Raw genomic sequence first — 12,584 nt, forward strand, 5'->3', positions numbered from 1 at the left:
CTTGCCCTGCTAGGGTCCATACCCAAACTCATCAGCATCCCTTCCTTCATACTGGTGTTACCTTACAAAAGCAAGGATGAACTGCTGCATCTTCTGTAGTAGCTTGTTTTGTGGGTTTACACCGAGTTTGAAGTGTCTATATGGTCAGGGAATACATTTAAGCTTCTGCCCAGTTTCTGTTCCTGTAGCCATGAGCCATGTGCATGACCTTAACTGGCTCCTTCCTTGTGTCCTTTCTGTGATGTCAGACACTTGCCTTCTGTTGGAATCCATGTGAGCATGCTAGTAGTACATGATAAACTTAATAACATTCAAGTTTGTGTTTTGCTGGAAGAAGACAGTAGGGAGAAATAGAAAGCCAGTTGCTTTTAAAAAAAAAAAAAAAAAAGATGAAAATGGAGCAAGGAGTGGCAAGGAGTGGGTTTAAGAATCAGTGCACACAGATCGGAAACATAGAACAGCCCAGGTTGGAAAGGACCTCGAAAGATCATCAGGTCCAACCTTTCCTGGAAAGGGGAGTTCAGATGAGATTATCTAGCAGCCTGTCCAGTTGCGTCTTGAAAACTTCCAGTGATAGGGAGTCCCCTACTTCCCTGGGGAGGCTGTTCCAGTGATCGACTCTTCTTACTGCAAAAAAAATCTTTCTTATATTAAGGTGAAACCTCTCCCACTACAGCTTGTACCTGTTGTTCCTTGTCCTCTCCATGTGGAGGAGATTGTGGAGATGTGGATGTGGAGATGTCATCTCCTCGAGAAAACTGCCTATCCCCTTTTGTAGCCATTTTATAAGCACTGTAGAACTGAGATGAGGTCCCCCCCAAGCCTTCTCCTCTCCAGGGTGAAAAGACCCAACTCCTTCAGTCTTTCCTCAATAGGGCAGGTTCTCCACCATTTGATCATCTACAGGGCTCTCCTTTGGACCCTCCCCAGTCTGTCCATGTCTTTTTTGATCAGGAAATTAAAAAAAAAAAAGAGGGAGCAAGACAGAACTTGTCATCTAAAAACAGAGCATACCTACCATATGTAGGGCATGCATTTCTGCCAGCATAACTCTGAGGAAGTGTTTTCTCCCTCACACATTGGGCTTGCTTTAGCCACAGGGGTTTTAATTCACCACTGCCTTGAAGAAAGAAATGGATGAATACCACAGTGGTAAAAGGCTCACTGCTCACAAATCCCAAACTAGTTTGTGATTTGCAAAACCTCAAACTCCTTGAAGTTCACTTCTTACTGCAGAGTGACTCACTTTGTATAACAAAGTCTCAGTATAATAAAACCTGGATTAAGCTATTGTAGCTTGTAGCCTAGCCAAATCACTTTGCCAAGTTCCTCTTAATGCTTTTTAAATGAAAACACATACAAAAAAAAAAAAAAAAAAAAAAAAAAAAAAAAAAACACCAAGAACAAGGGTCAGTGCAGCATTTTAAGGCAGAGCAATGCCCTGATGATGTAAAGAAATTCTGGTGCCTCGTTGCCTTTGAGAACTCAGGCACTGTTATTAAGTATGTGAACAAATTGTTACTTGCCACCTCGAGGTGAATGCTTCAGGTGCTTTACTACCTTTCTCCTCCAGATGTTACACTACTGGACCTCATCAGCAAGGACTCCTGAGTTTACATTAAAACAAAACAAAACAAAACAAAACAAAACAAATAAACAAAAAAACCCACAACAGTTATTTGGAGATAACAGCCAATTCTGATAAACGGAAAATGTAATTCTGAATCTCCCCTGATTGCACCTGAATGAGGTTGAAACATGTTTTTTGCTTTACTCCAGACCAGACTCAAACTCCATTCCAGTGCACATCCAGTTCAGTGAGCTCCTGCACATACACAGCACTCAGTTGCTCGTACCTACAGGCCACCAAACCCAAACCCCATATAACCAGCACCTGTGCTTCGCTGCAAGAAATGTCTCATTAGGTAGGTAAGCTGGCACTAGAGAAGCCCTCTCTTTACCACAGAGCAGCTTAAGATCTGCAAGAAGCGTCGCACTGGACACCTTATAACATCTCTTCTTTCTTTTTTCCTTTTTCTTTTTCCGTTCTCCTGTATGCACACACTGTTCTAACACTGGATAAGGTTCATAGCAAGAACCTGCAACACACAGCTGAAACTGCTGAGACTTCATTTTCTGTGTGAAAAATGGGTAAAGCTTTCCCATAAAATAATAATTCTTACCTTTGGAAGTACCCTCACTCCTGCTCTAGCTGTGGGAGCTCAGCAGTTCCTCTAGACCTCTACAGGGTTGCTGGGAGTGCACAGAGAGTTTTAGCCAGGCCACATGCGATGCCAGGGTTATTTTGTCCTTTCACTTGCCAAAAGAATGCTTTTTATTTCTCTCATCGCTCGCTCTCAAAAGTTCTCAGTTTTGCAGGGAACACAGATCCCTGTTAGGGTATTCATAGATCCCTCTTACAGCAAATCGGCTGAACGGACCAGAAGGAATAAATCAGAGGCAGGTGAAATCACCTGTATTGTAGGTGGGATAGGTTCATTCCCAATTTATCCATAGACATAAATTTTCTTTTTTATGGCACTGATGCTCTGGAATTTCCAGGAATATCCTCCAGACCAAACAGGGCTGGTGTTCAGGCTTTAAAATGGATGCCTACATGAACAGAGTCTTGTTCTCCTGAAGTTCACCCTTCACTAGAGGCACCCTCCTTTCCACAGCAGAAGAAATGGTCAGCAAGTAAGGACAAGGGCTTTAAAATAGACTTTATCGCTACGAGGTTATTCTTTCCCCTCAGGCATCACGGAATAGAGGCACCACAAAAATGCTGCCTTGATGTTTACAGAGCAAGGCCCCAGCTGTCAGTCGGTCAGCTTGCAGCTAGCCCAGCACAGACATTTCTATGCAAATGGAGCAGGCCAGTGCCTAGCATTAAATGTACAATCTCAGTTATTCCTTTTTTTAATTTGCTGCAGAGAAGCCTGAGGTGACCAGCCAGATGGTAAATTATTACCAGTTTGGCACCAAAGCCTGGTTTGGTCTCCTAATAGAGCATTTGTCATGGTTACATATTGTATCATGTTCTAATTTATAACACAGCTACGCCCATCCGTGAGGCCAGATTCTGCTCTGAGTTACACAAGAGTAACCCCGTTAACTTCAGCAGCGCTAAAGGCACAGGAAAGAGCAAAATCCAGACTTTGCTCACCAACGTTTCAAAAAGCCTTCAGATGCACCTAGAAAAAAGTGCACACACATTTCATTTGCTGAGTCTAGATGGTGTGAATGGGAAATAGATAGAAACTCTCTACAGTCTTACTTGGCACAATCTGAATTCAACAAAAAAATTCTTCATTTCCAAAGCAGGATTTTTATCTTCGATGACACAAACAGATATTCATTAACTATATATTGGAAGTCCCCCTTCTGATACAACAAAACCAAAGAAAACCTGCAGTTACAGGATAATGTCTGTTGTTTCCTGCATATTAAAAAAAAAAAAAAAAAAAAAAAAAAAAAAAAAAAAAGCAGTGAAAAGGCTTAGTCTTGATAAACCAGTCCCTGACAAAGAGGTTGCAGCAAGAGGATGTGTATGGCATCAGTATTCACTTTGCTTTCCTGGTGATAGCAGATGTGTTATAAAATTATGATATTCACGTGATCTTTTGCTTGTTTGCATAAGCAACATTTTTGGTCTGTACAATGTGCAGTCACTGGAGATAGAGGGGACTCAGATGACAACGTTTGGAATCACAGCAACAAACCTTCAATGTGCTATCCTAGGGAAGCACCAAGAGCTGCACGTCCTCTCCCACACCCAGAGGAGGAGAAGGCAAAATCTAACTCTGTATTCAGACTCCTCTTCCAAAGCATCCATCCTCAAGATAACTCTTTTGGGATCAGATTGAGGGCCAGGCTTTTCCCCAAACATTTTCCCCAAAGCATTTCTTGTTTCAGCAAGCAGTGTTCCTCTATCAAGGCTTTTTTAATTGTGTGCATCAGACTAGCTCCACCTACTTGAGTGCCAGCTATTTCATCTCAGAGTCTTGGATCCTCTGATTTATTAAGGAGAAGATCAGAAAAACTGGTTTAGGCTGAGCCTCGAGCAGGTAAGGATGGCTTGATATTGTCCCCGAACACAGACATGGAGATGAGTGCAGAGTGAATGGAAGCTATGGCATTACAATCTAGGGGATTCCCAAGCAAAAAAATCAGTAAACCTTAGCCCTTGCCCAGGTTGCAAAACTGAAAGGGGCAAATCCTTGCAGGGAAGAGGACCAGGTGAAAGCAGCACAGCCTCACTGTTGCAGGCAGCTGCCCAAAGCCACCCATGCAGGACAGTCGCCGCTACAGCACCACTCTGCCTCCCCAGGTGGGACTGCAGCCAGGAGGCCAGTTTGCAGTCAGCATACGTGTCAGCAGAATGGCCTTTCAGACAATGTCCAGAAAGCTTCCAAAAATTCCACTGGAATTACATTTAAATGTGTTTGGAAAAGTATGTGATTAACTGCAAGAAAGCTTGGTGATATCATCGTGTGAATTCACCACTGTACAATGTGCCATTAACTTTAAGTTCCGGTGAAAGAAATATGGAGAAATTGATTGTCCATACTACACAGAACAATTGCCTATAGTGTAATAGCTTGGTACGTTGGCTTTGCTTTTATTCAAAAACTTCATCTGGGCTGATGCTTTTTTCAAACCTGCACAATACCCCTGGGAACTATTTTTGGGACCAGTAAAAAAGGCAACGGGTATTCGTACAGTTCTTGTACCATCCAAGAACTGAACTGCCAGAAGAACTCTTATTTTGCCCCCAAATAATTCCTTCAAGAAAATGGCCTGAAAAAGACCACCCATAACACTGAAGGACAATGGGCTGAAAATACAGCTGACATCACCAGTGATTTTGTTAACTATGTATTTTGATAAATATAGCTCTGCAAGTAGAAATAACTGGAAAGTAGTGTAAAAATGAAAGGACATGAAGTGCAGTTAAAGGTTAACGTGTCACTGAACTATCTTCTATCAGAGGTTTGTTTGTTCTTGAGAAATAATTTATTTCAGAACTGAGGAGCAGCTAATTTGTAGTTCAAACAGGTGCTAAAGAAAATTAAATAAAAACAATTTTACACTTATAAGACTATAATAACCATAACCCTGGTGACAACATTTGTCTAACTGATTGAGTCTGTGCATAGGCATCAATTCACATGCCATAGAAATGAGTCCACTTACAGACAAATCTGTATGGAATGAGTGAGAAATAGCACTGGACATTACTTCGGAAAAGTGAAATTCATCTTACCTCACTTGAGTCATCTACAGGAAGCACAGCACTGCAGTACAGACTGTTACACTCCCATGCAATTTGTACAGAAAGAGAGCAGTCTAAAAGACAGCCAAACACATCTAAGGATAAAGTTATATCTCTATATTGACCCCCAGAGAGTTTCTAATCAACTAGCTCAGACTGGGTAACTAATATTTAAATGTTGATTCAGAGGTGAGGTAAACACTACCTGAAGTACTGTGCAATTTTTTCTCTTTGAAACTCCTATGGAGATTGGCAAAGCAAAACGTGGCAGTAAAATGTTGCCATAAATTTATCAGAGTTTATGCTGCTAATATTACACAGAGCAAGAAACCAGTGCAAACTGCCTGCTGCTTGATTTTTTCTCTGAAATGTAGGGTAGAATCAGCACATGCTGGCCACGTACTGAGTTATACAGAAAGTTACCACTTCCCACATCACAAGATCTCTAACAAACAGTGTGGCATTTTTCATGTCCACTCACATACCCTGCAGAAATACGATTTCCTTGTGAGCCATATCCTTTGGCCTTCAGGTGGTCAGGTGAAAGATAGCATGAAAACAGGCAGGAAGGGCAGGTAGCCTGGCTCCTTGGATTATGAAAGCAGTTGAAGTCATAGTAAACAGCACTACAACTGCGGATTTATTGGATGGACTTATAAAATAATAGCATCTTCCAAAATTATTCTTTGCAAAACAGTGATTCATAATCTCATGAAGTATGAGGCATTCCTCATGAGCATGAGGTGCTGGATTTCCAGTGGATCCAACAATGACAGATTACATTTTCCAGTGAGGTGTCTGAACATATCAGTAATGCAGAATTTCCTAGAAGTCTCTAAGAAATTTGAATAGCTGACTTCTCAGGAAGGGTGTGCAAAGATTAATGTCAGAGGAAGGACAGCTATGACAACTTCTACCAGCTTCAGTTAATGCACAAGGAAATCATACAGAGAGCAGAAACAGAACTAGAAAAAAGAAAAGAGGGATACAGAGGCAAAAGGGTAACTAAACCTAAGACAAATCAGAAATTGAGGGGGAAAAAAGGAGTAAAAACTAAAAAGGAAAGGAGTGTAAGAGAATAAAGAAAGATAAGTGAATGCAGAATCATGAAGCATGCAAATGAACAATGAACAGATGCGAAGAAAGAATGAATTGCTGGACAATGACCAGAAACATATCTGAGAATTGGGAAGAGGCAGAAGAAGGAAAGGAAAGAAGCCAAAAATCATAATACCAATGTTTTTATCTTCTTTGTTTGTAATTGTACTGCATGAACCTGATTTTTTTCTCTGAACTAGTAGGAAATCTTGCTGAGAAACTGCAGCCTCCAGCTAATGAACACCATACCTCTCAGAGGTACTTCTGGTGTTAATCACACACCAGTACATCCCCTGTTCTTTCAGATACGGTTCATACAGATTTTCTCTCCGCCATGTGAGAGGCTTCTTCTAGTCCCTAAGAGAGGCAGAGTAAATATGATAGAGCCATACTTTTGCACTAACAGAAACAATGAAACGTGTGCAGTAGGCTACTCATACTGCAATGGGATTAGCTCTGCCCCGTATTCAGTTTTACACTACTGAAGCCCTCTGCCCTCTTTAGCAGGAAAAGATCCATCTCCCGTGACTCTCAAGTTGCAGCTGTAGAAACATAATTACATGCTAAGTAACCTGTCCTTTTTTATTATTATTTCAATTCAGTCTGTTTTTGTCTGTACTATTTGTAAAGTAATATTTCTCATACCATTATACCCTTCCCATTCACATTACAGAAGGGTATCTGTTCTCTTCTATGGTCTTCTGCATGATGGGCAATTGCTAACCCTGCATATTAAAAAACAAACAAACAAAAAAAAACAACAACAAAAACATGTCCACATATACGAACACATGCACATAAGCATGATACATAGCTTAACCATTGTTAACTTTCCTTGGATCCACACTAAACAGATTCACCTTCCATCTCATGCTCTTCCAGGAGGATCTCTCTTGCTTTCAACCAGCTTTTTAGGACCTTATTTCTATGGGGACTCAGAAGGTCGTTTTGAGGTCACAAAAAGCCACTTTAACAGACAATAATTGGGGTTTTTAATAGTCCTTAGCTACAGTTCCTCTGGCTTTAAGTAAAGCTTTTTTTTTTTTTTTTTTTATTTGACAAAAGTATTTATACAAGAAAACTCATGAGGATACAAAAAAAAAAAAAAAAAAAAAAAAAAAAAAGAGTACAGCCTAAAGTTCTGTGCAAAACATGCCAGCAAGCTCTGACCTCATAGCCAGGGCCCCAGGGTTAAGGCAGATGAAGATATCATGTGACAGCACATCCCTTATCCCCCCGCGGCACAATGTTTGTCTTCTAGCATCTGTCTCTGGACAATTGTGTAATGCAAGGCAATGAGGTGTCTGCAGGATCCGCGTCTCTGGAAGTGTAACTGCAGTCCCTCTGCTTACAGCTTGCTGGGCTTTATCAGGCCCAGTATTGCGAGCTTTCATCTGCACTGCACATTACTTCATCCTTCAGTCCAACGCACAACTACAACTGTACTTCTAAGTGACAGGCTAAACTAAGTTCATGATTTTGTGTAAAACCGTAATGATCTTTTTTATGTTTCCAGCTGTTGTTTTTTTTTCCTCTAGGTACGTACAAAAATCTTTCTCCTCTTTTAAGGACTTGTGCCAGGCACTGGACAACCAGCCGGGCCAGCTTCAGCAAGGTCACGATACCAGTACTGCCAAGGGACAGCATGTGGAAAAGGAGGGATGGAGCTGTGGTGGCACCCCAAGGCCACGTGGCAGGTCCTGCCAGCCACACTGCTACACCAGTGTCCCCAAACACACCACTTCTCCAAGGGAAGGAGGCCACAACAATGACAGAGGTGGCTGCCCAAAAAGCTGCTCACATCCCACACACCAACTGCCAAAAAGCTCCCTTCACGCCTACACCTCGCAGGACGGATTTCTCTGAGGGCTTCCCTGTTTCCTAAACAATTTGTCAGCTAAGACGATGCAGCTGCAGCTACTCTGGTTTACTCAGCCAGTGCACCTTGTGTTAGGTAGCCCGACATCAATGTATGAGGGGGAGAGATGGGAGAGGAGCCACCACCAGCACCATGTACAGCAAGTGATGCTGGCCACAGCCCGGCGTGACCAGCTGCAACACGCAATACACATGTTCCCCCAGCGATGGACACAGAACAAAATGTTCCAGTGATACGGTCGGTGGTGCAGTTGCAAGGGCCTTGGGAGGAATCACGCTCATGAAAAGCTTTCATGGTATAAAAGCCGAATTAGGTTTCAGTCCCTGAACGGTGGCCTTGCCAGTGTGTAAATGTAGCATCCAAAGCACTGTTGGCTCAGCAGCAATGCAAATCTTCCTGGCTCAAGTAAGTTCCTTAAGAGCGAGGCTGAGACTCATCCCTCATACAGACCTACCCCCATACCACTTTTGCTCACAGTCCTCCTATCATTTGGTAGGTATTCAGACAATTCGTGCTGTTCAAGCAAGTTGCTCGAACAAGGTTGTCATAAAAGTTGCAAAACATGAATCCTGACAGGCAAAAATTTCACCCCTAATCAAAAATAAAAATAAAAATCACTCTAATGTTCTCTGCTTATATGAGTATTAGGTGGTACATTTTCTTTTTTCTGAATCTGAAATAATCTGCATGGATACAACTCCCATTTAAAATAATAATCAAGGTGGAATGAAAGATGTGAGCAGTATACAGTCTTCAATGAAAGGCAGCCATGCTGGGAAGTAAGTCAAAATTTGGAAGACAGGTCCTGCTTTTTCTGTCTGAGATAGTTCATAAATCCCCACACCACTGAAATTAGAAAATGAAGATGATGAAGATTAGCTTGGACCAAATTATATATTGTTCAATTTGGCCATTTATTTACTAACTGCTTTTACAGCATGGCTGCTATCAAGAATATCACAGTTCTATTAGTTTTATGTGGTCTAACTTGGTGTTTGTTGTTTTTTGTTGTTGTTTTTCTTTGTTTGTTTGTTTTTGTAATTATAAAGACACAGTTTAAAAATACAAGTGATTTCACTGGAAATCGTCACTTGCTCAGAGCCAGACATACATGTACATATCCAGCTGAACTAGGATTTAGAAGGGCTATTTGTAGTCTACAGCAAAAAAATAAATAAATAAATAAATAAATAAAGCAGTCACTTCTTATCTATGTAAGTATTAACTGGAATAAATTGAATCAGTTGATTCAATTAAAAAAAAAAATCACAATTTTAAACCTGATCCTTCCCCACCTACTAAAAATCTTTTAAAATATACCTTTGTAATGATTTACATGTGTGTATGTGTGTGTGTGTGTGAAACGTTACTGTAAACTAGTTTCAAGCAGAGGTTGAGACCATCTGGCTCATACTCAAAACAACTGAGACATTCTGCAAAGATTGGACAAACATCAAGTTCATGATTTTGCAGATTTCTTGGACTACACTTTTTCTTTTTTTCCTTTGGGGAGGAAATCCAAGATGTACCTTATATGTAAATGTCACCTTGTTTTATAAAGTAACATTATATTTTCTTAAAAGATTACAGCTATCAATTTGTAGCTAGGAAAAATTATTCTAGTATCTCAAGACAGGAGAAAAACCTTGTGGAGAAGTGTGGTCAACCATAAAACACTGTGTTTATATCAGGCCCGGTTCTAAACAGGTAGATGACATTAGCTGCAATTGCTGTGCTACAGGTAATGGTTTCCACCACCACCACCCCCCCCCCAAGGTTTTTCTCATGTTTTTTTAGGGAAATCAAGCTTATGTATTCACACAAACTACCCATTTTCCCTGATGTTTTTTGAAGCAATTGGCCAATTTTCAAAACTTGACAGAAGTTTCAAAGATAATAAATTCACACAGTATTTCATGAAAATGGGTAGACTAGTGAAGGAGTCGCTTATATTAGTGTGAATTACTACAAGGTATTATTAGACACCAGAGAAACCACACACACACAAAAGATGCCTCAGAGAAAACAATTCTTCCTGTGTTTAGTAGGTCAAATAACCACTTGTTTGTCCCGCCACAATTCTTTTTTTTTTTTTTTTTAACAGAGAATCATCCCTAACCTCTGTGCATGCCTGTGTTTAAAAAGTACATTTCTGTGCTCCACCACCAACATATCAAAGTATTACAATATTTCTCTTAGAGTGAGAAGGAAGTGAAATTATTCCCATTAGACCATGGGAGCTGGGTAAATGCAGGGATGGCACAAGATACCCTCTCACCAGGCCACCTCCCCAGTACTTACAGTCCCACTTTGCCCCTTTCCTTGGGCTTGCTGAGGCCCCCTGGACAGAGCAATGCAATTGTTCAGCATGGGTCAGCGGATGAAACTCTGGTTAAAAAGAAAAATAAAAAATTAGGCCCAGTTCCAACATCCTCTGAACTAAAAAGTCCTTGATTAAGACATGACAGCATTTAGGTTCCTGGTGTGCTGCAAGCATGCTTATCATAATGATGGGAATCTTCTCAAGTGGTGTTTAAGGATACTTTCCCCGTGGGAGCTTGTGAATGTGATGAGCTCTTAACAACAGGTAAACTAACATAAGAGCTTGTGAGCACAGGAGAGGGTTGTGCATCTGCTTTAGTCATGCTGCTAAGAACAACCAACAGATTCAAAGGTCATCCACCCTCAATATTGTTTGATACTACCTTAGTGAAACCTTGATCTCCTTTGGACAGTTGCTTTGGTTGCCACTTGGAGTTCCTAGTATTGCTTTTGTGTATTAACTCTTAACTCTTTGGGACAAGAGGCTTCTTGTTATGTTTGGTGGGGTGTTTGTTTGTGTTTGTGTTTATACACTGCAAAGTTGGTCCTTGAGAGGATGCTCAACAGCTAATAATAACAACAGCAGAACTAACCCTTGCCCTGCAATATCCCTCTCAAAATCAAAACATAGTATTTACAGGAAAGAGGGAAATATAAGAGAGAGATCATGAAGAACCAGATTGGGGAGGCAATGAGAGACCACAGAAGAAGGATGTGAGCTTGATGTAACACACTGGACAAGGACAGATATTCCCTTGCTTCAGTCAGAAGTCTGTAAGGAGTTGGGACTCCCAGGAGAGTGGCCACCTTTTGCAGAGGCATCCAAAGAATTTCTTGTCACCCTGCTTATCCCAGGAGAAAACAATGTAAAAAAGGCAGGTTGTTCCTGGACAATTTATTAATGGTTGGAGATGGAGAAATGCTAATTTCTGCAGCAGCATGAAGTATCTAATACATCACAGACATATTAGAACGAGTCCAGAGGAGGGCCACAAGGATGATCAAGGAGCTGGAGCATCCCTCCTACAAGTACAGGCTGAAAGAGTTGGGGTTGTTTAGCGTGGAGAAGAGAAGGCTCTGAGAAGACTTTATAGAGGCCTTCTAATACCTAAAGGGGCCTACAGGAAAACTGGGGAGGGACCCTTTGTCAGGGGGTGTAGTGATAGGATAAGAAAGAATGATTTAAAACTAAGAGAGGGTAGATTTAGATATAAAGAAGAAGAAAGTTTACTCCGTTTACTCTGAGGGTAGTGAGGCACTGAAATGGGCTGCCCAGAGAAGCTGTGGATGCCCAGCTTCCCTGGGCAGCCCAGGGAATGGGCTTGCCCAGTCCTGGGCAAGGTTCAAGGTTCAAGGCCAAGTTGGATGAGGTTTTAAGCGACCTGGTCTGGTGGGTGGCTTTCCTGCCCACGGCATGAGGGTTCAAACCAGATGATCTTTAAGGTCCCTTCCAGTCCAAGCCATTCTCTGATTCTATGAAATGTGTGGATAACACCTGTAGGCAGGACACCCTTTGGATCTGCCATCCAGAGGCAAGTAACAGGAAAGAAGTTTTTCACTAAAAGTAAAAGAGCTTTCCAAAAACACATCTCCAGTCCTCTTACTGTCTCAATAAAGAGCAAGAAGTAGAAAAAAAAATTTTGTAGTCTGTTGCTTCATTATTCTTGCAGTGTTTAAGTATCAATACAAGAAGGTTCACAAATATCTTAGGAAGATGACACTAAAATAAAGAAAATGCCTACAGTCAAAGAGCTACCCTTTCATTTGAATCCTGTCAGACAAAATGTAGTTTTCACTCTCCTTTCACTGATACAAGCTTGGAAAAACCATCCAACCATGCACATTACCACAAGCTGAGCTGTAAGGATCAGTATGCCTGAATGCTTAAAGTACACAAATGGGTAAGTGTTCCCCTAACTTACATGGGAGGATAACAGTCCAAGATGCAAAAAATCTTAAAAGCAGACCAGTGCTGGTTGCCTAGAAAAGAAGACTGGTTACTAATCAAGA

The 12,584-nt window shown here is 41.2% G+C and overlaps 1 long non-coding RNA gene across 1 annotated transcript in view; it reads right to left on the minus strand.

The window, feature by feature from the left end:
* LOC309884278 overlaps positions 1-12,584 on the minus strand; it is a 92,991-nt gene that overhangs the window by 56,504 nt on the left and 23,903 nt on the right. Inside the window, exon 2 of the long non-coding RNA XR_014318593.1 lies at positions 10,554-10,640. This is a non-coding gene — a long non-coding RNA (uncharacterized lncRNA). The remainder of the gene's footprint in view (positions 1-10,553; positions 10,641-12,584) is intronic.

This window comes from Aythya marila (genome assembly GCF_965140915.1).
Source record: "Aythya marila genome assembly, chromosome: 1".
Classification (NCBI taxonomy): domain Eukaryota; kingdom Metazoa; phylum Chordata; class Aves; order Anseriformes; family Anatidae; genus Aythya; species Aythya marila.